General features: G+C 41.7%; 1 long non-coding RNA gene and 1 other non-coding gene across 2 annotated transcripts; both read left to right on the plus strand.

Moving 5' to 3' along the window:
* Positions 1-5417: 5417 nt before the first annotated feature.
* On the plus strand, positions 5418-5548 carry LOC118726201. The gene has a single exon (XR_004990232.1). It is a non-coding gene; the product is annotated as a small nucleolar RNA SNORA70 (small nucleolar RNA).
* Positions 5549-5560: 12 nt separating this feature from the next.
* LOC118726105 lies at positions 5561-27355 on the plus strand. The gene is made up of 3 exons (XR_004990213.1): positions 5561-5814; positions 23297-23305; positions 27324-27355. It is a non-coding gene; the product is annotated as an uncharacterized LOC118726105 (long non-coding RNA).
* The last annotated feature ends 505 nt before the right edge of the window (positions 27356-27860 follow it).

Below are 27860 nucleotides of genomic sequence, written 5' to 3' on the forward strand. Positions count from 1 at the left end.
GAACTGAAGCACATTCCCAGCATGACCAGGCAGCTTTTTTTTTTTTTTTTTTTTTTTTTTAATATATTTTATTGATTTTTTTACAGAGAGGAAGGGAGAGGGATAGAGAGCCAGAAACGTTGATGAGAGAGAAACATCCGCCAGCTGCCTCTTGCACAACCCCCACTGGGGATGTGCCCGCAACCAAGGTACATGTCCTTGACTGGAATTGAACCTGGAACCTTTCAGTCCACAGACCGACGCTCTACCACTGAACCAAACCGGTTTCGGCACCAGGCAGCTTTATAAATGCATTGACTTAGCACAAAAATACTCTATGGAGAAATTTAAAAACCAGCAGAAACTAAGAGCTGCTAAAGGGAACTTTCCTTTCTTCTTATCCCTGTAACATTTTCTGTGTTGTTATGGATCCTTCTTTATCCATATCTGCGATAACCCAAGGTATGGGGGACAGTAAAATCACTCTTTGATCAATCCCAGGCACTGGCCTTGTTCCCTGACGCGGAGACATTAGGCAGACCTTCTGGAAAAAGAGAAAAACTTTCCTACCCATACTCAGAGCAGAAGTTTTCAGCGCTGGGATTTGATCTCTTGGAAAGCTCACAACCACCAAACACGTGCCACAGTTTTGTTCCCCTGTGAGTCACAGAGCCTGGCACCTGCGCTGATAATGTCCTATTAATATAAGGCATGGGTATCCATGGCATGCAGGGGTAAGGCGGGAGCTGCCTCCTGTCATTGTAACCTTGAAAGGAAGTGGCTTTGAAGATGACTGCGTGCCTAGAGGTAGAAAAAAGTTGGCAAGACAGAGTGTTTCCCTCTGGTTACTCTATTCCCTCCACTGCCCTCTGGCTTGGTTCCCTATTCCCTGTATCAAAAACATGTTGTCCTCTCTCCTGTCTGAGTACAGCTGAGGTAATTTCTGTCCAAACTGCCTTCCAGGGCGGACACCCAAACTTCAGGGCCTTAACAGCCTGTACTCAGATCATGGTATGGACGTCTGAGGTGGGGTTCACAGACTCCACTGGAGCTGAGTTCTCCTGACTTTGAAGGCTCTGCACCTCTGGAGCTTGGGGTGAAGCTTGTCTTCCAAGTGAGTTTGTGAGGGTTAACCACAATACGTGTTAGCCACGTAACCTGAGCACAATATCAAAGACAAGGGTGTTGCATATATTAGAGAAGAACAAGGCTGCTCTTATCCAAAAATTGATCAAAATGCCACATCATATCACCTATCCCATTATTCGAATTATTTCATCAGAATTTATGGAGACAGGAAATTCTTACAATTGGTTCAATTCAAGAAATAATTAATGAGCAACTACTGTATGCCAGCAGCATACACATGGTGTAGAAGTAAAAAAAAGGCAAAGCTTGTTCTTGTTCTTGTTCTTGTTCTTGAGAAACACAGAGACCAATGACTCCAGTCATAATCCTGCCTTCATCATTCTATTGGCAAAGGCTCTCACATTTGTTCTCCCTTCATTAAAGGCTACCCATTTCCTCAATGAACTTAGTTTCTCGTGTCTGGAGTCTTTCTATCCAAATTTTTAAAAACACTTTCTTGAGGTACATTTTAGGATTATATACCCAGCCTTCCTGCTCTAGACGAAACATGAATTTCATTAAGATGGAATCATAAATTTTGCTTATTTCTCATTGTTTATAGGTGATATCAAATGACAGGTTAAGGCTTATTGACATTAGGAGCACATTAGAACGATGTCTTCATTATTGGGTTATGACCTATCAGGTAAAGTGTGACAGCTGCCAAAGCTTGTTTGCCTAACTGTGACAGGGTGTGTTTACACATAAGCATCCTGACACGCCTATGCCACTTCTCTGACAACTTATCCCTTCACCTTGGTAGTTTGACTGACTGTCTACTTAAATTCTCAATAGCTCAATGATAGTTCTGTTCTTTGGTGAATATTCCTTTGGAAGGACTTTTTGAAAAAGGAAATTTCATGATGAGAAACTATGATCAAGAAACATGGTACAAAGAAGTACGGGGGCTTAGGAAGCAGACCAACTTAAAATTGTGCCTAACTCTGCCACTTGCTCTGTTCATGAACTTAGCCAAATCATTCCTGAGATTGGGTTTCCTGAGCAGCAAAGTGAGGTGAAAGTATTTATACTATACCGAGGTGTGAGGAGGGTTAAGAACAATGCCCACAAGACACGTAGAGAGTGCCTACAGGAGTGTCTAATAGAATGTTCTGCAGTAATAAAAATTCCATATTCTGGCCACCTTATATGATAGTTACTAGTCATATGTGAGTACTGATTATTTATAATGTAGGTAGTAAGGAACTACATTTTTAATTTTATTTAATTTACATTTAGATAATCCCATGTAGTCTTTGTATTAGACATCTCAGTTGATGATAGTTACTGATATGATTAATAATGGAAAGTTTTGATTTCCTGAAAGATTGTCTAAAACAAAGAAAAAATAAAAATAACTCCAACAAACCAAAAATTGTCCTTAAAGTTTTCTGAGATTTCCTTTGAGGTTTTATGGCATATTAACATATGTTAATAGGGATGGCCTTTCAGATGCCCACATCTCTGTGTTTTTTATCTATCCTGAGACTGGCAGCTACACCAGGACTTGCCTCCTCCTCATTGCTGGCATGGCCATCTCTGCTGCCATTATGTTCATTAAGGAAGAGTCTTCCTGAGATCCCAGACTGAGAACCCTGTTCCTCTGAGGCTGCAATAAAGAGTATGTTCTTTGGATGTTTAAGACCAATTCCATCTAGCCTTGGCTTGGTGACTCGGTGTTGTCTATATTCCAAAAGATTGAGGCTTCAATTTCCAGATGGGACACATGCCTATGTTGCAGGTTCAATCCCCAGTCAGGGCACACCTGGGAGGCAACTGATAGATGTATCTCTCTCTCTCCCTTCTCTCTCTAAAATCAGTAAAACATATCTTTGGGTGAAGATTAAAAAAAAAAAAATCAGCTCCACCCAGAAGCTTTTTTTTTATTTTTTAAATGAAATGACTTATTCAGTTTAAAGGGCTAACTTTTTTTTTTCTTTAATGTTTTATGGATTCCTGTAACAGAGAGGAATAGACAGAAATGCTCCAGCCATGAAGACAGAAGAGAAACAATTCAGAGATGGAAGATGCCGATGAAGCCTCGCCATACCAGCAGACAGCAGCTGCGAGTTGCTGAAGGATGCCCAGGACCAAACCAGAGACGGCTGGACCTGCATCACCACCATTTGTCCACCAACCAGATTTGAAATAACTGTTGGCCCAGGAAGAAACTCACTACAGACTGATTCATTTGCCTCTCAGCATAACCATTATGGCTTGTCTCAGTTTCGGTTCTTACAAGGGTATTCCTTGGATCACATGATCTCACACATCTAGAGGAAATAATGAACAACATAAACTGATGAACAAAAACAGACCCAGAGAAAGAGAAGCAGCGATCAGACTTTCAAACCTCAGAGGGAAAGTAGGGAAGGGTGGGGGTAAGGGAAAGAGATCAACCAAAGGACTTGTGTTCATGCATATGGGCCTAGCCAGTGGCCATGGACAACAAGGGGGTGGGAGCATAAGTGAGGAGGGGTTTGGGATGGAAATGGGGGAATGAGGACAATTATATGACACCATAATCAATAAAAAAATAAAAAATATGTTTTATTGATTTTTTACAGAGAGGAATTGAGAGCTAGAAACATCCATGAGAGAGAAACATCGACCAGCTGCCTCTTGCACCCCCCACACTGGGGATGTGCCCACAACCAATGTGCATGCCCTTGACCGGAATTGAACCTGGGACCTTTCAGTCTGCAGACCAAAGCTCTATCCACTGAGCCAGACCGGTTTCGGCATCCACCCAGAAGCTTTTGCATCAAATCGCACGCTACTATACACGTTGTTTACTTGTTATCATCACAACACAAAACAGGCTTCAAGATTCAGCCAACAAATACTGCTGGAAGTAATTTTATCACTCTCATATTTCTCATTAGTAACTCTATACCAGTTTCTAAAAATACCAACCATCTGGGCCAGTGAACTTGAAGGCCTCAAGGTCTTCTATAGTTGGCTTTCAATAGTTCTGACCTCTCTGAACTCTAGTGAGGCCAGCAATGTGATGGTTCTCATCATGAAAATGCCTTTGTTTATGATTTAGAGTCTTGAATTTATATTCTGGATAACTAGGGCTGATTCTGAAATGCAGCAGTTGAAACAAAGTGAACTAGAGATTAGTTACATGTTTTAGAAACCGGACTGATATTAGAATTTACTAGAATTCCTAAGAGGATGTGGGAAATGATGAGATATTAGCCAGAAGCATAAGCAAGCAGGATATTGGCCAGATAGGCATTCTACTTTGAGAAACTGATAACAAATAGGTAAAAAACACAGTAAGATGAATATTTAAGCCAGAAGGATCTGAGGTAAACTAGATAATCTGTTTGATCTACAAAAAGAACTGAAGCCTACATTCTAATGTGCCCAGAGTTATGCAGTTAGTTAATGGCAGCACTTGGAATACCTATCTCTTGGCTATCATTCTCATGTTCACTCTTATGGCCTTTTAGATGCTCATGTCTCACATCATTTTGTCCTTTCCCAATATACCAGAAATAAATAATTTTCTTCTTATGGAGCACCAATCCCTTGGGCAAGGGAAGTCCGCTTCCCCATTAAAGATGAGGTACTTTATTCAGCCCAGGGCTTCTCAGCAGTCCCAGAGCTCAAAGAAAGGCAGCTGTGTTGATGGACTGAAGAGTCATGTTAGCATGGAGCATGAGAAGCTCCATCTACTGCCTTCTACTGTATCAAATTTGGAATCTCTAGTAGGAACTAAGTAAGAATTCAGTCCCTAGAGATGCAGTTTGCTGAGCAGATGCCTGGGAATGATCAGATAATACAGAACATATTGTTTACTCTTTCAGGGAAACGTGATGTAGTCACTCAACAGAATCCCAACTTCCGGACACAGGAACAAAGTCCTGACCCACCCTCTTTAAAGGCAAATTCCTGCTATGGATTCAACTAAGAACTTTTAGGAGCAAGAGTGTCTACCACATAGCAGGGTATGCTCCTGGCCTGTGAGACTGGGAGGACACTAAAGTTTATCTTGAGCGTTGACTTATTCATTCCACAGACATTTCTTAAGCATGTGTCACATTCTGTTCTAGTTACTACAAAAACTATAAGATAGGAACGTCATTGAATCCATCAGAAATATTTACTGAGTGCTATCAGTGCTCTGGGTGCTAAACATATAGATTCCTCCTGTCTTCTGTGAGACTATATAGCACTTTGTTTGCACCTCTGCAATGGCCCAGTTTGATTTGTACTATTTATTTATGCATATTTGTTTCCCCTTCCCTCCAGGACAAGGAATGGAGACTTCTTCATGATAGCATAATAAAAAATAGACATTGCAGCCAATTAAGTCAACCATGCTCTTTTCCCCATGGGGGCCTGGTTTTCAATGACTGCAAACAACAGCATTCTTGATATCCAACCTGCTGCTAAGCATGGGTTGCCTTAAGGGACCTTGGATACAGCCCTTTATGGTGGAGACTTGTGTTCAAACTCATGCTGCCCTCAATATAGGCTCCAAACAGGTATGAAGGTGCCTTTGGAAAGCCCCAAGGCACAGTGGCCAGAGTCCACATTGGCCAAGTCATCATGTCCATCTGCACCAAGCTGCAGAACAAGGAGCATGTGATTGAGGCCCTACACAGAACCAAGTTCAAGTTCCCTGGCTGCCAGAAGATCCACATCTCCAAGTGGGGCTTTACTAAGTTTAATGCGGATGAGTTTGAAGAGCTGGTGGCCAAGAATTGCCTCATCCCAGATGGCTGTGGGGTCAAATACATCCCTAATCATGGTTCCCCTGAACAAATGGTGAGCCCTGCACTCAAGAGAGTCTTGGTGCTGTCCCCACCTTACACCCACCAATAAATCAACCATATATATATATATATGGCAAATCTATTAGCAACTGCCAGAGACCAATAAAATTTATGGTAACCAAGTCTTTATAATTCAGTTCAATTCAACAAGTACCTGTTGTTTATCTACTATGTGTTAACATGGTGCTAGGTGCCATGGGTATTGTTATAGACTGTTTGTGTGTTCCCATTATCTCCCCCCCACCCAAAAATTCATATGTTGTAATAGACCCCTTCGTGTGATGTTGTTATAAGGTGGAACCTTCAGGGGGCAATTCGATCATGAAGGTGGCACCCCTCGGGATGGGATTAGAGATCAGAATGCTCGCCAGCTCTTTTCAGCAAGTGAAGACACACCCAGAAACCAGCCATCTGTACCCCAGAAGAAGGCTTTTATCAGAACAGACCATATGTGATCTCAGTCTTCCAGCCTCTTGAACTGTGAGACATAATTTTCTATTGTTGATAAGCCACCCACATCATGGTACTTTATTTTAGCAGCTTCAGCTGACTAAGGCAGAAATATACAACTACCTACAGTTGTATACCCGGCCCTTCAGAGCTTTGCAGTATTTTGTGGGGTACAGGGAGGGGAGAACAGATAAAACCAATGCAACCCAATGCTGAATTGAAATAATTAAATGAGCCGAAACCGGTTTGGCTCAGTGGATAGAGCATCAGCCTGCGAACTGAAAGGTCCCAGGTTTGATTCCAGTCAAGGGCATATACCTTGGTTGTGGGCACATCCCCAGTAGGGGGTGTGCAGGAGGCAGCGGATCAATGTTTCTCTCTCATCGATGTTTCTAACTCTCTATCCATCTTCCTTCCTCTCTGTAAAAAATCAATAAAATATATATTTTTAAAAAGAAAAGAAATAATTAAATGAGAACATTCAATAATCCAACCAGGTATTTGATAAAGGGAGAGAGCAGTGTAGCTGAAAAGGCACCACAAGGAAGATGGGACCTTAGCTGGGCCTTGAATGATGAATTGATGAATCAGGGAGTAGGTAGGTCATTTAGGTGACATGGTGAAATATGATGGAAGGCATAGAAGGAATGAAAAGAAATTGAATCTAAAGTGGAGGGTAAGAGTTACGCATTGGTGAAAATTTGCTTGTTTTCTGTTTTCCAATCTGAGGTGCAACAAAAGTCAGGTTGGACTTGTTTTCTAAATCTACATGTATTTTTGGTTGTGCAAGATTATTATTTACAAACAGCCAATCTAGAAGGATTCTGTTGATGACCCTACCACTCAAAATTATCAAATAATCAGGTAGTTGGAGAAATAGCATCACCTTCTGTAATTGAGAAAATTGGGGAAGTGTCTTAGTCTTCTGAATTTAAGGCAGTGATCCTCAAACTTTAGCTTGCATCAAAATCACCTGGGGAGCTTGTGGGAAGCCATATTCCTGGGCCCCCCTGAAGAGTTCCCAATTCAGTAGATCGTGGCTGGGCCTAAGAATATGTACTTTTATCACGTTCTTGGTGATATGGATGCTGCAGCTTGGAGACCACACTTAGAGAACCTTTGACTGAGAGGAAAGTTGAAGTGGGTTCTTCTGTCCCTGCTTATAACACTCGAGAGCCATGTCAGCCACCAGCATGTGGAAACTTCATGTCAAAAACCTAAGCATAAAAATAAAGAATATATGTGGTTAAATGAACTGAGTGTATTTTTCAAGATTGTGGGATATAAAAAACAAACAATACAGTGTGACTTCTAAGGATACCAGGGTTTTTAAAAATATATATTTTTTATTGATATTTTTACAGAGAGGAAGGGAGAGGGATAGAGAGTTAGAAACATCGATCAGCTACTTCTTGCACACTCTCTACTGGGTATGTGCCCTCAACCAAGGCACATGCCCTTGACCGGAATCAAACCTGGGACCCTCGAGTCTGCAGGCCGACATTCTATCCACTGAGCCAAACCATCCAGGGTGACACCAGGCCTTTAAGTGCAATAGTGAGCAGGGCCATATCAACTTGAAATCAGTGGTTCTGTGTTTGGCTCTTGGCATAGCATCACCCATGCTTAATTCAGTGAGAGTTCTCCAGAGAAACAAGAACCAATGGGATGTGTGTATATGTAGAAAGAGATTTATTTTAAGAAATTGATTTATGCAATTGTGGAGGCTTGGCAAGCCCAAAATCTGATGGAGGGGGCCAGCAGGCTGGAGACTCAGAAAAGAGTTGTGGTTTTAGTCCAAAGGCTGACGAACGAAGAAGAGCCAATATTATAAATGAAATTCGAAGGCATCTGCTGGTAGAATTCCCCTTGCATGGGTCAGTTAGCCTTTTGTTGTAGTCACACCTTCAGTGGCTTGGATGACACCTTCTCATAGTATGGAGAGCAATCTGCCTTCCTGGAAGTGCTCTGACTTAAATCTCATCCATACACACACTCACAGAAACATCCAGAATAGTGGTTGACCAACTATCTGAGAGCAATGGCCCAGCCAAGTTGACACATAAAATTAACCATCAGCATGGGTTTATTTCATTTTATTCTATTTCATTTTTGTTTTCAGGTTTGATTCAATTGAATTCAACAAGTGTTTCACCTGTCCAATAATTGCAGTACACTGTAATTCATTGAGGGGGAAATGATAAAGATTTAATTGTGAAAGAGGCTAGAGTTTATTTATTTCTTCATTCAATAAATATTTACTGAGTACTAGTTTTATAAAGCCTCTCATGTAGTTTAATTTTAGATGCAAACATTTACTAAGATTTTGGTTTAGGGATGCATCTTTGGTTGGGGCTGGGGGTTGGAGAGGATCCTGGTTTTGTCCCAGCAGTGTTCACCCTGGGAAGCCATCATCCCAGCAGATGCTGACAGTGGGAAACATCGCAAGTGATGCTTCAGTAGTGTTGGTGGAAGAGGTGTGAGGGAGCTCTAGGGGAGATGAGTGGGGAAACTGGGAAGATATCAATCTTAGGGACTGATCATTTGCTCCAGCTTGGGACTTATCTGGGCCTTGGGAAGTAAAGGCCTTTGGACTAAAACTAAGGGAGGTTTTTGTTTGTTTGTTTATTTGTTTGTTTGGTTTGTTTTATTTTCCCCCCAGTTAACTCTAAGACCAGGGAACCACTTTAATTTTCAGATTAAAAAAAAAGATAAGAATGGGTTAAATAAGAGTGTAGTGGCTCAATGGTGACTCTGACCCCACTAAAAGAGAATGTCCATGTCACTTCTTGGAATCTATAAATATGATTTTATTGGAAAAGGGTCTTTGCAGATGTACTTAAGATAAAGATCTTGAGACAAGATCATACTGGATTATCAGGATGGAGCCCGAATCCAATGACAAATAAATGCCCTTATCCTATATAATGAAAGGGTAATATGCAAATGGATTGGATGTCCGAAGGGCTGGTCACTATGTTGCTCACTGACCACCAGGGGGCAGAAGCTCAATGCAGGAGCTGCTTCCTGGTGGTCAGTGCACTTCCACAGGGGGAGCGCAGCTCTGCTACAAGCCGGGCTGATGGCTGGCTAGGGCAGGGACCGCCTCAGCAGCAGCACTAAGGATGTTTGACGACTTAGGAGCGGGCCTAAACCATTAGTGGACATCCCCTAAGGGGTTCCGGACTGCACAAGGGCTCAGGTAAGCCTGAGGGACACCCTTCCCCTGTGCACAAATGTTGTGCACTGGGCCTCTAGTAAGAGATACACAGACAAGATGTAAAGAGGAAGGCTGAGACTAGAGTGACAAGACCACAAGTCCAGGAACACCTGTGCCACCAAATGTGGGGCGAAGGAAAGATTCTCCTCTAGGGTCTCTGGAAGTAGGGCAGCCCTGCAGGGTTTCAGACTTCTGGCCTCCAGAACTGTGAGAGAATACTTTTTGTTGTTTTAAATCACCATGTTTGTGGTAGTTTGTTATGGCAGCCTCAATAAACTAATACAGAGATTTTTTCTACTTCTCAGAATACCAATTCTGAGAAGGTAGGGTCCTGGGAAGTGCGGCACTGAGGCACAACAGAGCATGTAACCTGTGTAACCCCTGGGAGGCAGCAGTCTTTGGCCAGAATAGCTCAATGGTGGGAACCAAGGCAGTGATGGGGGCCCTCCACCCATGTCTCAGCAGCACACATGGTCTCAGCACTGGAAGATTTTTGAAGTAATACTAAAAAATGAGCTCAGGCAATTCAAATTCCTGGACACAGGCCAGTGATGAAGGTTGCAGCCCTCATCCCTCCTACCTGGGACTGTATCAATTTATGTGGAGGTGAGTTTGCCATATGTCTCACTGTGTACCCACACATTTTTTGGTCTTAACATCCTACTGACAAACGCATAGGGGTAATAGGTGGTGTATCCAGGCCTAAGCAAGTATTATCGACCACATTCTCTTTACCTAGTCCTGCCTTGGGGCACTTGAAGTCTAATTTGAAGAGTCAGGATGAATTACCCAACTCTGGAACCCACATATGATACCTAGAACGACTTAATGAAGACCACATTCTGGAATCAGAGCTAGGTATATTTACTTATGTGTAAACTGACTGTGATATGAATATACAGTAAATCCTCATCATAGTATTTAATAATAATTAAGAAATAATTACCATCCTCATAAGTCCATTAGGCTCCATGGATTCCATATTTGTGAATTCACCTACTTGCTAAAATGTATTTGTAACCCCAAATCAATAGTTGTGGTACTTTTGTAGCTCTTGTTGACATGGGCAGAGCATCGGAAAGTTTGAGTCATCTGATGTACACTTTCTCAGTTGAGGTCAAACAAGGTGACACTCTGCATTCTTGTTTCAGTTCTCATACTGTAACCAAGGGTCCTTTTTTGGGCGTATTTGGTGCCATGATTTTTGCATTTTTGCACTTTTGTTGTTGGTGGTGATGGTTTCACTGTTTAAAATGGCTCACAAGCACAATGCTAAAATGTTTGGTGATCCCAAGTACAAGAAGATTGTGATGTGTCTTAAGGAGAAAATACACATTAGGTAAGTTTCATTCTGGCTTGAGTTACAGTGCTGCTGGTGAATTCAATATTAATGTATCAAAATATATATTAAACTAGAGGCCCGGAGCATGAATTTGCGCACAGGTGGAGTCTCTCTGGGTGGCCTGCAGGGATGGGGCCGAAACCCCACAGTCCAATGCTGCCTGCAGCTCCTACCTGCTGCTCCCCTTCATCCCAGTCCCACTGTGCCTGCTAAGGGCTCGCACCCAATCAGTCCCAATTGGGAGAGGCTCGCCTGGCACAGCAGTGCTCACCAGCCATGAGCCCTGCACCTGGCCCTCTCCCAAGGGGAGTGGCCTGCGGAATCGGGCTGAAATTGGCTCTCTGACATCCCCCGAGGGGTCCTGGATTGCGAGAGGGCACAGGCTAGGCTAAGGGACCCCACCAGTGCACGATCTGGCCAGAGAGGGACCATAGGAGGGCTCCAGGGCATGGATGGCCCATCTTGCTCAGTCCCGATCTGCTGGACCCCAGCAAGCTAACCTACAGGTCAGAGCATGTGCCCCCTGGTGGTCAGTGTATGTCATAGCGACTGGTCTACCAATTGACTGTCTGCCCCCTGTTGATCAGTGCCCATCATAGCAAGCAGTTGAGCAGCCTTAGCATATCATTAGCATATTATGCTTTGATTGGTTGTTCAATTGCTTTGCTGTTTGGTTTATTTGCATGTTACCCTTTTATTATATAGGATAAGGATTCTTTAAACAAAAAACAAGATTATTTACTGATCGGTTAGTGAAAATATTGTGGTCAGAGGCTCATAGAAACTTAGCCCTGTATTTCCCCTGAGAGCATGGTTCATTATTCACTAATTTGTGATGACTTTACAGAACATAACTACTGTGACTAATGAGAAGCAGCTGTATGCGATTACAAAAATTTTTCAGTGTTATTCTGACATAAATTTCCAAATGTTCTCATGAAAGGTTCCTAAAGAAACTCTGCCCATTTCATTCTGGTGCCACTTCTGCACATCTTGTCTTAACCCTGCTAATGCCTCCCCTCCCCCAACACATCTATTCCCTGAGGCTCCCTCTCATTCTGTTCCAGGTTGGTCTACTCTCAGGACCCTTCTAATCATGTGTGCAATGTCCTTGGTCTTTTCATAGACACATAGTCAAAGTTCACTCTACTAGTATATAAAAAATACATGGAGGCTTAACTATCTTTAATTTCTTTGCAAAAATGCCAACTTTATGCTTGTTGACTTAGGAACGCTTTTCTTTGTGCCCCATTATTGCACCTATGTTTTGTGCCAGTTCAGCATTCCCTCTGTTAAGGAGAATTTTTTTTGCATGTTTTTGGAACTAAAAACATATATATATACATACATATATATATATATATATATATATATATATATATATATATATATATATATAAAATTGATTTTTTACAGAGAGGAAGGGAGAGGGATAGAGATCCTAGAAACATCGATGAGAGAGGAACATCAACCAGTTGCCTCCTGCACGCCCCCTACGGGGATGTGCCTGTAACCAATGTACATGCCCTTGACTGGAATCAAACCTGGGACCTCTCAGTCTGCAGGCCGACGCTCTATCCACTGAGCCAAACCGGTTTTGGCTAAAAACATATATTTTATTGTGAAGCACCATGACACTGTTTTGTAGTATTACACTTCCCCTCCCATCCTTCTTCCCATCCTATCACAGCATCAGCATACAGATAGATAGGTGTAATATATATATATATATATATATATATATATATATATATATATATATATATCCAAATATAATATACTAGAGGCCAGGTGCATGAATTCGTGCAGGGGTGGGGTTTCTTGGCCTGGCTGGTGATTGGAGCCAATGGGGAAGCAGGAGGTTAGCCAGGGGGAGGGGATGCAGGAGATTGGCTGTGGGAGCACACTGACCACCAGGAGGCAGCTCCTGCATTGAGTATCTGTCCCCTGGTGGTCAGTGTGCATCATGGTGACCAGTCAAAAGGACGTTTGGTCTTTAGACATATATATATATATATATATATATATATATATATATATATATATATATTACATACACAAATACTTTATAATTATACTATTATTAATAGATTATTAATAGAGTATTGTTAATTGTTATACTCTGACATAGCATTTAATATTATTTCAAACTCAAATAACTAACACATGAGCCATTTGTAGCTCTTAACAATCTTTTAGTAATAGGAGAGGAGCCTCAATAAAGGAGCTTATTCTGAATAACTTAGATTAAAAAAAATGTTTTTATTGACTTTAGAGAGAGATGGTGGTGGTGGTGGGGATAGAAACATAAATGATAAGAGAGAATCATTGATTAGCTGCCTCCTGCACACCCCTTACCAGGGATCAAGCCTGCAACCTGGGCATGTGTCATGACCAGGATCCAATTGTGACCTCAAGGTTCAACCACTTATCCATACCAAAATCTGAGTAATTTAGATTTTACACACTTTTATCCCAGAAGGGAGAAAGTTGCTGTTGCATACAGTATTAAAATTTCTGTCCTGTGGCAATATCTTAAGAGTCAGCTTGGCCTGCTTTTTAAATGCTTCTTTAAAAGAGTAGTTTCAAAACTTTATTTGAAGCTCATCTCAAAGTGAGAAGCCAACACTTGGTCAATTAAAAGAAAGATATTTCACCCATGTTTAATTCACTGGAAAACTGGAGAAAATAGTCCTTAGGGAAAAAGCAGGAGACAGAAAGTCTTAACACAAAGCAAGAAACTGCCTGCCCCAACTATGAGGGCTTCCTCTGATGGCTTGTACTTGTGCTGTAGTATATTGGTATTGTGTGCAATTACATTTTTAGATCCTTATTTCATATGTTAAGACATAAAGTGTACCTCTGTTTCCTCTAAAGGAAGCTTACTAGCTCTAGATTAAAAGAACAATGTGATTAAAAAAAAAAAAAAAGATCCAGGTTTGGAGGTTGGTGGAAGAGAAAAGAGGTTTAATTGAGAAAGGACAGGGTTCCTCAGTGGGGAAATAGGATGCAGTGTCAGAAATGGGTCTCATGGTGACTGGGGACACAGAGGTAATCTGTTGCTGGACATCTCAGCTCTGAAACCTCAAGAATTCCACATTCACTAGCAAATCCAGAAGTCGGGAGGTGGGGCGTGAGAAAATACTTGGCTGTGGTCACCTCTCTGTAAATGGCAGCAGTGACTAGGGACACAAAGACCTTTGAGAAAGCAGCCAGTTTCCTCCCCGGCACAGCCCCCCACCATGAGGGATTACATGAGAGGAAATTTGCTTAGCTCATAATGAAGTTTATTAGTTTAGCAGATCTGTTTGTTTAACGAGTGTCCATTTTTGAAGACTCCATTCATCAAACTGGCTCAGGCCCAGTGGCCTATGACAAAGACTGTTAGAGACCCCACAAAGACAGCATACAGAAAGAACTTGCAATCCAGGGCTTGGGGAAGTTTGAAATAAACACAAGAATCAAAGATAAATTCTAACTGCTGAAGGGAATGAGCTAATTTTCTCAAGGCTAAATAGATGGATGTAAAAGGAAAATGCCATGTTTCTTGTTAGGCATAGGAACGAAGGACAGGAGGGTCCAGAATGGCTGACATGCCTACCAGACTAATAATTGTTGGTGAGTCTCAAGGCTTGGCTGGGTTTTGGTCAGGTTTTTTTTTTTTTTTTTTTTTTTTTTTTTTTTTTTTTTTTTTTGTCAAAGTGTCAGTGCAAACCATGTTCTAACTAGGGGATGCCAAGACTCAAAACTGGGAAGATGGAGTTCTGCCATTGAGGTCAGAGGGCAAATGTGGGGCTAGAAATAAGAGACAAAGTCAAGATGAGAAAAGATGGTAGATAACAGTAAAGCCAATACTTGGCTCAACTCCAGGTGGCACCACTCACACTGTGGTCTATATGAATGGTGCCTGAGAGGCCTGAGCTCTGTAATCTGTACTCCTTTGTAGTTGTGGATAGTGAATTGGACCAGGAAACAAAAGTGAGATTATATCTAAACTAAGAATGAGCTAAAGTTTCCACACTTTGATTTGCTCTCTATTTTATTTTATTTAAAAAAATATATATTTTATTGATTTTATACAGAGAGGAAGGGAGGGAGATAAAGAGTTAGAAACATCAATGAGAAAGAGTCATTGATCAGCTGCCTCTTGCACACCCCCTACTGGGGATATGCCCGCAACCAAGGTACATGCCCTTGACTGGAATCAAACCCGGGACCCTTCAGTCCCCAAGCCGACGCTCTATCCATTGTTGCTCTCTATTTTAATAGCACAGATATCCTGGGATAAAAATTAAGATATGATAGAAAGAGGAAAGGCCTAGAAATGAGAAGACACAGGGTCCAATCCAGGTCATATTACTCTCTGAGACACTGGTGATTTAGTCAATATTTTCTGAGTCAGAGTAAAGTGGGTTCAACAAGACCTACTGTGCTTCTCCACCTCACAAGGTCAGCTCAAATTTGATGAAGAATGTAAACAAGCTAGGATGCTTTGCCAAGGATAGGGGTTACACATGATGCTGTTGTCATGGTGTAAGCAGGATGCTGATATCTTCAATAGTCTGCAAGGCCCCATGAGACCTCTCTCTCCTGCCTCACCTCCTCCACTCTGGACTCCTTCTCTCTGCTCTAGCTATTCCAACTCCTTCATTATTTCTCCAGTGTCAGCTTCCCATGACACTCCAGGGCCTTACCAGTTGCTCTTTCTCTGTTTGGAAGGTCTTCTCCAAGACATCAGCTTGCCTTTTTCTTTCACTTCCTTTAGGTTTGATTCAACTGTCAACTTCCCAATGAAGTTTTTCCTGACATTATTTTGAATTGCTTACTTCCTAGTACTCCTTAACACCACCCCCTATTTAATTTTTTTTCTCCAAAACACTCTCTAATACAAAATTTAATTTACATGCTATTATATGAATATTCTGTTTTCCCCCACCATAATGTAAACCCCAGAAAGGCAGGGATTTTTATCTGTTTTTTACCCTAAACCAAAAATAATCTAGAAAATTGGTAGGCACTCAATGGGAAAGAACCATTCAAAGACACATATTCTCCCCCTCAGCAGGATGCCTTTTGTACTTAAATTGAAATTACATCTGTATCAGCTCTTGGTTATCTAGCTACTTGACTTTTGCTCAGGTTCCATTCTGCTACAGGACATTTCATTAAAGTTTTTATTTATCCCCATTGGTGTTGCATAGAAAAGAGCATTAGGAAATGTACAGTCAGTCACCACATTTTGCTGACTAATAATATGAACATACTTCAGAAAAGCCTGTGCTGAAGTAAGAAGGGCTGTCTGAGTATTACCAGGGAGACGAAACAGGCAGCATCATTCAGTAGAACAGAATGTTCCCCAAGCATTCAAGAAATACATGTTGCTTATTGTTAAAAAACAGTAAGTCCATTGATTTCGCTCTGGGTTTTTCTTACAAACACATTGTCTAGACTCAGTAACTTAGAGAAATCTGTTGTTGCTGTGGATCTATGAAGTATTATATGGAGTTCTGCCAACAAGAAATCTATTTCTTTTTGAGAGTTATGGTCTTATTTTGAGTTATTTTTTCTTGGCCTAGAACATGGTGTTAAATTACTTTTGAAAGGCTTGCTTTTGGGTCACATTTGTATGTTAAGGACACAATTACCTCACTGTGATCTGGTTAAAGTCAGTTTCTGATCTGCTGGGAATAGGAGAGAGCTGAGAAAGAGGCCACCTGTTTGGCATCTGAAAATATATACTCACTAAAAGCCTGATGCATAAATTTGTGCACCAGTGGGTCCCTTGGCCTGGCCTATGGGATCAGATTGAAACTGGCTCTTTGACATGTCCTGAGGTGTCCCGGATTGTGAGAGGGTGCATGATTGGGGCAGGGGAGGGACATGGACCCTAGCAGCAAGCTAACTACCATTAGAGCATCTGACCCCTTGTGGTCAATGCCCATCATAGCGACCGGTTCACCAGTTGACTGCCTCCTGGTGCATGTCATAAAGAGCGGCTGAGCGACCTTAGTATATTGCACTTTGATTGGTTGAATGAACCACCAGACAACTGGACACTTAGGATAATAGGCTTTTGTTATATAGGATAATTTATTTTCCCAAGTTGTTGGTTATAACAGTGGTAGGACTTGAATGTTCCCACAGTACAAAAGTACCTATAGCATTCAGAACATTCTCTGGGGGAGAATTCATTGTCATATTAAAGATTAGGCTTTAGATCCTGGCTGTTTGTGTCCCACCAAAATTCATATGTTAAAGGCTAATATACAATTTGATGGTATTTGGAAATGGGTCTTTGGAGATGATTAGGTCATAAAAGTGACACTTTTATGAATGGGATTAGTGTCCTTATAAGATAGACCCAGAGAATTCCCTTGCCTTCTTCTGCCATGTGAGGACATTGGGAAGATGGCCATCCATGAACCAGGAAGTGGGCTCTCACCAGACACTGAATCTGCTGGTGCCTTGACCTTGAACTTCTAGTCTCCAGACTGTGAGAAAGAAATTTCTGTTGTTTATAAGCCACCCAGTCTATTTATAAGCCACCCAGTTTTGTTGTGGCAGTCCAATCCAGAATTATGAGAAATAACAAAATACTGTTTAATTATTAAATTTAGGATTGGTCTATTATATACAAATGGATAAGTGATACTATTAGATTGGCCAACTTTGAGTCATATCTTCTTCCAATCCCATGCTCTTGCCTAGGAGAGAACGGAGAACATTAACTGATGATTCAATAAAAACTAAATAAATATGGGTGATTCCTTGAAGAAAGGGGGATGCATGCTCAGTGACCAAAAAACAACAAAAATAAATATATAAAAGTCTATGGTCTAGTATATATAGTCTATACAATCATGGTATACATAGTTATACTACTATAATTATTGTAACTACTATGGTTTACACTACTTTAGCCATTTTACCACAATACATATAAGGAGATTAAGCAATTAAATATCAGATGGGACTCTTTTACATATATTTTTCATTTTAAAATAGTTTAAAACTTTTAGGAAGTTTCAACACTAGCACAGACTATCTTTGTGTACCATTCCCTCAACTTTCCCCAAGGATACCATCTTATATAGCACATTATCACATCAGATGGAATTGGGACCAGGTTTGTCTGGCTCCAAAGTCCTCATTAGTAGTCAAATGCTAATTCATAGAGTTGTGCTCATTGCACACACTGATAAGGAAAGGCATCAATTTATCTCACGCTCATTTCTTCCTGCTCCTTCATTACCTGACTGCTTCTAGCAAAAAGAATGCTACAGCAAGAGGGTGTGAGCTCTGGACTCAAAACTGAAACCCTTTAAGAGGGTTTGTATGTAGCCTGTGTCATCATCTCTCCAACTGGATAATGGATACATCTATGCAGCCCAAGTCAGGCCCTGTGTGAGACCTCCCTGAACAAAATCGATAGGTTCTTCCTATTTTTTTTTTTTAAACAGCTGGTACACACTTTAGGTCATAATTATTTATTTTAATTCCAACAAGACATTTTATTCATTCTTATAGACCCAGAACTTAGCAAATCCTCAATAAATGTTTGCTGACTCACTAGAAAAAAAGAGGATCTTCTATATGAATTATTGTGCAAAGAGTTTTATAATTTATTGGGTATTGGGTCATCTTGATTTTACATTTGCTGGTCCCACATCACTAGTATTTATTGAAATACATTCAATCCTTTTTGTCTCAGTCATTGTACAGCAACCTGCACATGGGAAAGCTACTATGGATTTAGATTAGTTGGAGCCAACAACTCAAATGACTAGAAGTTTCATTGCTTTCTTCCAGTGTTATACCGAACTATTCTACCTTTCTCAAAATTTGGTGGGAGGAAAAAAAATCCTCAATCAACAAAAACTACACAGGATGAAAATGAAGTCTTTATTTTAGTTCTCCTAGAGCAGTGCTTCTCAAACTTGATGTAGATCTACTTCATGTTGGGATCTTATTAAAATGCAGATTTTGACTCTGTAGGTCTGGGGTTAGGAGATCTAATATTCTGCATTCCTAGAGGTCAGGGCTATTGGTTCGTAGATCATACTTTGAGTAGACCTAGAGACCAACTGGTAAGGGTGTTAGTGACACATATGAGCGTAAGACAAATAAATATTAGAAAACTTGGGACACACTTATCTCAGGTTTAATGGATTTGCTTTTGGGTTATAGCTGGTTTTCCAATTTGGTTGCCTAACACAGAGCTTGCATCAGTTGTGGGTTGAGAAATGGGACAACTTGTTTCCTTTGCCATTTATCCCACAGGCCATTCTGAACAGAGGCATTGGGAGATCAGCCCTAACACACTGATAACTTTCATAAAGCCACAGATATGTGAAAGGAACAATGGATCACTGATTTGTGTGTTGTTTTTACATCTACATCCCGTGCTAAAGCCCACATTTTTGGCAATTGAACCTGATTTCTTAACTGAGTCGGGAAACCCTTGACCCACTGACATTATTCTATATTATTTTAATCTGAAGATATGCGAGTTGATAAGAGACAGCACTACATACCTTACATGCTTGTTTAAGCATTTAATGAGAATTTCATATTTACTCATACTAGAATAGACGTTTCTTCACATAAAGAGCTTGAAATCAAAATGGTGAGATGTTAGCTCCACTACAGAGGCATCTCTGATGACAGTGCAAAATAGAAGTACCCAGTGCTGAACTGTGGGGTACAATCTGCATTAAAACTTCAATGGACTAGAATGAATTTAATTTGGAAACTTTTAAAGTTTCATGATGAGATAATTAGAGATAATCTAGGGTATCAATAAAATGATGAAAAAGTAATCTGACTCACTTTCAAAGACCACAGCTCAATCTCAAGGGCAGGGAGTCTGACCAGGGTAAAACGGGTCCCCATAGCACTCTGCTATGATAGATATTTATCCTCTGTGGTACAGCTAGCCTACATTGTTAGTTCTTGGTGTAGTGGGGAGCTAGTGGTAGTCATTCACACTTAAGTTCCTTATCCCATCAGCCTGTAGGCAAGTATGAATGAGTAACACACACACACACACACACACACACACACACACACACACACACTTTAACCTCCTGAGAGTGGTGAAGAAAATAAGTTTAAGGTTCTGAGAGATGTCTTGATTGCCCATTTTAAGGGTAATTTCTTCCTGTCAGCAGTGGTTTCTTCATGTTGCCATCAGATATCTCAAAGGAATGAATGAAGAAATAGTAAGGATAGAAGAAAAGTCAGTTTCTGCTTTTTAAAATTAAAAGAATGCAGACCATTATGCTGAACATCTTAAGCTTCTACAGTAATGCGTGTCAATGATTTCACAATAAAACTGGAAAAAAACACATTTAGGTGTTATATTTGACAAATTATAGTCAGCATAAGTTATTAATCAATTTAGCCACAAAAATAAAAGAATAATCAAAGGGTTACCAGGTCTTTCTAAATTGGCAGAGATGTGACATATGGTGCAAATATATTCATATTTTTAAGATTAAATCCTAATTCTGAGAGTCCTCTTTCCTCTAATTTGGTGGGTCCATTCACAGAGAAGCTAGACACAGAAGCTCTGAGTAAACTACAGGCATTGAATTCATCCCCCTTCCCCCAGCTCTCCTCAGAACAGTGGGAAAAAGGGGTTGTCCCTAGTTCAGGAGGGAGGACTCCTATCAGAGACTCCAGTGAGAAAAGGTTGTCAAAGTCCCTACAGTGAAGGAATCTCGGAGACACTAATGGGAGTGCCTGCTGATTTTAGAAATCAACTGACGACTAAGCTTTTTGTTGGAAGGAAGTCCCATGTAAGTTGGGCTGATTGCTAAGTAGCAGCATTCATGAGATGAAGCAAAATTTGTAAACGAGGAATATGTTGTCACCACAATCTAGAAAGGACTGTGAGATGTTGGACTTGTATGTCCTTTGTGTGTTTATCAAATCGATCTCCTTGGAGGTGATTGCCATCAGTACCGTTTAATACCTGGAGAGAGGCAGATGCAGTTAAGATCTTGTTTCCAGACAGTGTGATGACAAAGTTCATGGCAAGCCTAGAAAAGGTGTAGTATGTGACTTGAGAGGTGATGACAGACTGTGGCTGAGAGACTGTTGAAATAGGCACTGAAAGAACATATTGGCTCAATCTATAATAGCAAATATTTACCAGCTGTTGATTAGAGGCAGTTAGTCATTTCAATAGAAAATGAGTATAAGATTGAGTATTGGGTATGGGGACTTAATGGATAGATCACAGCATTAAAGTTGTAGTAGTCCATCATTTTACCATTCATTTTTCCCCCCAGGTTTAAGAACTGGAAATTTTTGGCTTGTAAATGGAGAAGCAATGTGGATAATCATTCCTTTGTTAATTAGACTTTATATATTAACTAGAGGCCCAATGCATGAAATTTGTGCAAGAGCAGGCCTTCCTTCTCCCGGCTGCCAGCACCAGCTTCCCTCTGGCACCTGGGACCTGGGCTTCCCTCACAGCCCCAGCTTCATCCAGAAGATCTGGTCTAATTAGCATATTACACTTTTATTATTATAGATTTTTAATTCCTAAAGGCCCTGCTTTAATTTATAGTGGGCCATTTTAAGTAGGGGTCCATAGGGTTGCATTTTATCAAGCAATTTGTAGCTGCCAAAGATTTAATTCAATTTTAATTATTACTCATCTCTCTGGATGGCAGTCAGCCCCCTCTTCAAAGCACTGGTACCCACTGCCCCTGAAGTTTTCCTTTCTTTCATTTTTGGTCTCCTACCTGTCCTCAACTGTTGTTTTTTCTTTACTTATTTACAGCTTAACTCCTGGTTATCCCAGGGGCCCTGTCAATGGGTGCTTCTATTGGCCCGATCTAGGGAGTTCCATTATCCAGTAAAGAGTCTAAATCCTCTTCCAAAGAGAGTGACAGTGGCCAAATCATACCCACAAAAACAAGACCACAAATCGTATCTGTCCTAAGTTACCAGCCAGAGTGATTGTTTGTGACTGGAGTGGAATGAGCAGCAGTTCCTGCACAGTACCCCAGCATCTTAGATGCCCGAATCCATTGCATGATCCCCTCAAGGGTATTAGGCAGAGATGAAGAATAAAGTGCTTCCCCTTCGTTTCCTTTTTGTTGAGAATTGTGCCACCTGTTTCCAAGAACGTGCAGTTTGTCCCCCACTGGGCCAGGGAACAAATTGCAACAACACAAAATTTAAGTCCAAAACAACACCTTGTGCCAGGTGCCATGGTTTCTGAGTGGCCGTCCACCCAGTGATCCTGTGTGTGTCTGGTAATGGAAGTGCCTACAAAGGCACTCTCTTTACTTGCCACGCAGGCTGAAGTGCAGGAAAAATGGCCATCAGCTGCCTTCCACATACCAGTACTGACTGGTGACTGATCAGACCCTTCCCCCAGCATTTTCCCTCACAGATCTCTCCCCTTCCAGGAGCCTTCTGTAAGCCTCGCTAGGCAGTATAAAAAGGGGTGTCCCTGGGAATCATCCCAGAATCTAGGTAAGTAGACCAGCCCAGATCAGAGCTCAGGGAGGACTCAGTTTTTGAGTTCTGGATTTAGGGTGGGAGTTAGGGGCAACACCTCACAAACACAACAAACAGCGTTTGCAGCCACAGCATAAGCCCATACCAGCTGGAGGGTGACTTCCCAACCTGCCCCTGCCACCTAGTGGAACCAGTTAGGAAGGCATGAACAGTCTAGTGATACACTAGTTTTGCCTTGTCGGGAATTCACTTTCTGTGGTTTCATTTACCTGCGGCAAACTGTGGTCTGAAAATATTAAATGGAAAATTCCAGAAGTAAAGAATTCATAAGTTTTAAATTGTGTGTCATTCTGAGTAGCACGATGAAACCACATGCCGTCCGGCTCGATCCCTGCCGGGAGGTGAATCATCCCATTGTCCTGGATATCCACCCTGGATATACTCCCAGCCTCTTAGTCACAAAAGAACCTTCTAGGTTATCAGATCAACTGTCACAGAATCGCAGTGCTTGTGTTCCACTAATCCTTAGTTTACTTAATAATAGCCCCAAAATGCAAGAGCAATGCTTCTTTTAAGTGAAAAGTTGTGTATGTATAGCAAAACATAGTACATATAGGGTTTGATACTACAATATATACAGTTTCAGGCATCCACTGGGGGTCTTGGAATATGACCCCCATGGATAAGGGGGGATCCTATATTCCACTCAAGTCTGAGGTCAAACCAGTGTGTCTGAGGCTCACTGCACCAATTGTTTTAAATATAGGTTTCATTATTATTTAGGTACAACAAAGCCAACTGATCCTGAGACAGTTGTCACTGAAATAGTTTGTTCTACCCGGAGATCCCAAGAAAAGGGGCAACTACGCCACAGAGGGCCACGTGGGAAGCACCTGGGTCAATCAGAAGGTGGAGGGAGTCGGGGAAACATGGGCAAGAGCCTTTGCTGTGTGTCAAGTTTCCATATGTTTCTTACAAGGACATTTTTCATTGAATTTAGGGTCTACCTAGATAACCCAGGTTGATCTCATCTCAAGATTCTTAAATTAATGAAATCTGCAAAGACACTTTTATAAATACTAGAAGCCTGCTGCACAAAGATTTGTGCAAGAATGGGACTTCCTTTCCTTGGCTGCCGGCACCACCTTTGCTCTGGCTGGAGCCACCTTTCTGCTCCTGCTTGGAGCCGCCTTTCCACCTTCCCAGGCTGCCCAGAGGCCCGGAGCTGCTGGTGTGGTGTAGAACGCCTGTGTCATCACCATGGCAATGATGCAAGCATCCCGCCCCACCCCCAGTTGCTCTTTGCCTTTGTATGCAAATTAACCCACCATCTTTGTTGGGCTAATTTGCATGCTCGCTGCTGATTGGCTGGTGGCTGTCACAAAGGTATGGCGAATTAGCATGTTACTCTTTTATTAGGTAGATGGTAACACTCACAGGTTCCAGGAATTTGATATATATATATATATTTTTTTTTTTGGAAGGACTATTATTCAACACCTTTTTAAAAAAATACATATTTTATTGATTATTTTTACAGAGAGGAAGGGAGAAGGATACAGAGTTAGAGACATCGACCAGCTGCCTCCTGCACACCCCCTACTGGGGATATGCCCACAACATGCCCTTGACCGGAATCAAACCTGGGACCCTTCAGTCTGCAGGCCGACACTATCCACTGAGCCACATCGGTTAGAGCTATTCAACACCTTTTAAATACATCACAAATCTGACCAAATCTCACCATCTCCCCTGTTACCATCTTGGTCCCAGATGCCATCATCTCTCCTTGTACAGGGACAAAATCTTACTGGCTTCTCTGCCTCTATTCTTGCCCCTGATGGGGTTCAGAATAAATATCCCCAAAATATGCCACTTTGGCATGAGGCCTATTTTAGGCTAAAGGAAATCAAGACCCAGCAGACTCAGGAAAAACTCATTACTTACCCTTTAACTGTCTAAAAAAGTACAAATTTCTCATCTGTGGAGGAAATCTGCAGTTATAAAGGAAATTTACATTGGAAAGGGGCCTATAGCAGGAAAAAAGTTGTAACTGGAGATAATTTTTTTTTTAACCTAAGAAATGTGTATGCCTAACAGTGTGACTTTTGTCACCGAACATTTCCTACTGAACATTTCCTCCTCTCACCTTCCTGTGAACCTTTCTTCCCTTTGTAGCCCAGGCCCCTGTTCTTTCCTTTGCCCAGGGTCCTGGATTAGCCTTGATTGCCTGGCTGAGTCTCCTATCTTTAAGGGGCTCCCATGTGTGTACATAACTAAATTTGTTTTTCTCCTGTTACTCTGTTTTATGTCATCTCAACTGTTAAACCAGCCGCAGAACCTAGAAGGGTAGAAGAAAAATAATTTCTTCCCCTACCCACCTTAACCACACATTCTCCAAAACGCAGCCAAGATAACCTTTTTAAAACCCAAGTCAAATTATGCCACTACTTGGTTCATACACTCAATAGGCTCCCCTCTCTTGTAGAAAAACAAAGTACAAAGTTCTTGTCCTGGCTTGTGTCATTTGGCCTCTGGATTCCTCTCCCATTTTTATGCTGTATGACTTTCTGTTTGCTGGCTCTTCTCTTGGAATATTCCCTGGCCTCCTCAGGTGCCCTCCCCTCCAGTGGGGCCTCTTTTTCTTCAATATCTGTCCCTGGCTCCTTCTCTCCCCTTATCCAGGTCTCTACTCACTCAGATCTCAACTCTTTACAGAGCCTCCCCTGAAGGCCTTACCTAAAACAACACACACTCTAATTCTCTACCCTATAACACTTTCTGAGCACTTATGCCACACAGTGCTGGCATACATGTTCATTGTCTGTGTTCCTGAAGGCAAGAGCTTCTGTGCTCCACAATGGTGCCTAGATTCATGCTCGGCACACCATAGGCACTTACAGAATACTTCTTGTTGGAAGGAATAGATGGGTGAGTGAGTGAATGAATGAATCTGTTGAGGGTTTTTCTGATTAGGCTCATCTTATGTTTTGCCAAATTATCCCCAGCAGCTGTCCCATTTCTGAACTAAAGCTCACATAACAGCACTATCTGTGTACAGGGAGCAATGAGTGTAATTAAAAAATAATAATTTTAATGGAAGTATACTTAGTAGTTTTTACTTATTTTTTAAACAGAAGAACAGGGCTTGTTGAAGAGACTGTGGAATGGGGATTACAGTTAATTTCTTAGGGAAATATTGAGCAAGAAACAATCACAAAGACAATTCCTTTAACATCCTGCTTCCCAGCGGTATGGGAGATGGCCATTTCTGACTATTGGTTTGAGTTCTAGGTAATGGCTAATCCTGTTGAAATCATTATTAACAACTTATGGAGCATTTACTAAATTTGTAGGTACAAGGTTGAGAAAGAAAAAGGTGTCTAGCCGAAACCGGTTTGGCTCAGTGGATAGAGTGTCGGCCTGCCGACTGAAGGGTCCCAGGTTCGATTCTAGTCAGGGGCATGTGCCTTAGTTGCGGGCACATCCCCGGTGGGGGGTGTGCAGGAGGCAGCTGGTTGATGTTCCTTTCTCGTCGATGTTTCTGTCTCTCTATCCTTCTCCCTTCGTCTCTGTAAAAAATCAATAAAATATATATTAAAAAAAGAAAAAAGGTGTTTATCCTATATAAACAATGATATAATCAAATAAAGAAACGAAAACAAACATAAGAGAGTGTGCAGTGACACAATAAGCATGAGTGAGGACATAATTAGAGGTGAGCTGCTCAGAGCCAGATTATAAAAAGTATTCAATATCATGGAATTGTTGGGGGCAGCTAGGATGACATCAGGTATCAGACCGGTGGGGTCAGACCACACCTGGGTTCAGCAACCTTGGTACTTGAGGTCTAGGTAGAAAAAAATTCAGAGCTAAGACTCAAACTAGAAGAAAACGTTTATTTAGAAAATCAGAGGTAGAAATAATTTGTAGGAAAGAAATGGACTTAGGAAACAAGTTATTGAGGCAAAGAAAATGCCCTTGAGCTTAGAAGTGAGGAAGGTCAAAGGTGACATGCCTGAGGGAGATGAGGAGGTGCAGAGGAAGGGAAAAGTGAGGGGCGCGCTTCTAGGAGGAAAAGCCAACGGGGTTCTCCATCCTAAAGGTTTTGAGAGTGGAGATTTTAGGGGAAGTCCCAGTGGAAGATCTCAATAAAATATTCAGCAGCATTCCAGGTGTGTCCTTTCAGGGACTAGGTCTACACTGATAGGTTCGTCCTGAGGTCAGCCTTGGCTGATCTGGTTTTGTTGCTTTTCTGGGCCCTGGATCTGAAATACAACTGAGGCCTAGATGTTATCTCTAGGGAGGAAAGGTCAGGGGGTCTAAACTGAATGACCAGAGTTATGAAAGATCAGGTGGTCCAAACTGCATGACCAGCTATATGGTCATGGGGAGGATAGGTCCACCTGGGAAAGAGGTCCCATCCTACAATTGTCCATTGCTAGTGTGAAAGAAAAGAGCCACAAGCTAACCTGACAAGCTCAGGGAAGGCTTTCGTGGCAGTCTTGCAAACCCAGAGACCTAAAGTAACCACAAAAGATGGTTTGAAAATTAAATATCTAACAGGTTATAGTAGGTAGTCATGTCCCAGATATTTTCCCAGACAAAGATCAACTTTAATCTTTTTACTGAGCCCATTTGCCTTTTTGCCTCTAAGATAACATATCTGTGAGATATCTGGGTAACTTGTAACTTCCCTTTTTCCTGAGCCCCTGGGGAACAACCAAATGTGGTGGGTGCCAGGACAGATGCCTCAAATTCCTTCTTTATCATGTTAATTGTCCCTGCACTCACCTGAGTACACGTCCATCATTTTACTTTTTATCCAATCCCATGAGTTTCCCACCACTTTGCTTTCTCCCGCCTCCTTACTCCATCACCAATGGATTTCATGTAACCCACCTATGTCCCTGCTTTGATTTCAGTGTATAAATAGAAAAGTGTAGCTCTCCATTCTTCGGAGCATTATCTCAATCCCTTGAGGTTCTGCTTCCCGGCAATTGTCGACAATTTTGGCTCAAATAAACTCATTAAAAATTCTTTACAGGTTTCAATGGTTTTTTCGTTAACACTAGGCACCTGTGGCTTTCCATCCTGGTGACCTTCAGCATTTGGCCCATTGTCCTTGCTCTCTGCTCATGTCTGTCTAACTGCCTACCACAGAATGAAGAGCTCAGTGGTCCTCCTTAGTCCCAGACTCCTGCCCTGCTACTCTCCCCTGTTGAGGCACTGGATCCCAGTCGGTCCATAGTTCTCCAGCTACCTGGTCTGGCCAAGAATGGGCACCATTCTTAGAAATACAGGTGCTTCCACATGACAGCTGGCTTTCTTATCACCTATGGCTTGGAGTCCCTTGCCAGCTTCCTCACTGACTGAACTGGTGTTTTTCTAAGCTACACCTGAGCCTAACATCTACCTGGACAGGCCCGTGGCCCTCTGACTGCTGTGCTGGGACTGGCTTCTGTGGTCGCAT

This window comes from Pipistrellus kuhlii, unplaced genomic scaffold (genome assembly GCF_014108245.1).
Source record: "Pipistrellus kuhlii isolate mPipKuh1 unplaced genomic scaffold, mPipKuh1.p scaffold_m20_p_21, whole genome shotgun sequence".
NCBI lineage: Eukaryota > Metazoa > Chordata > Mammalia > Chiroptera > Vespertilionidae > Pipistrellus > Pipistrellus kuhlii.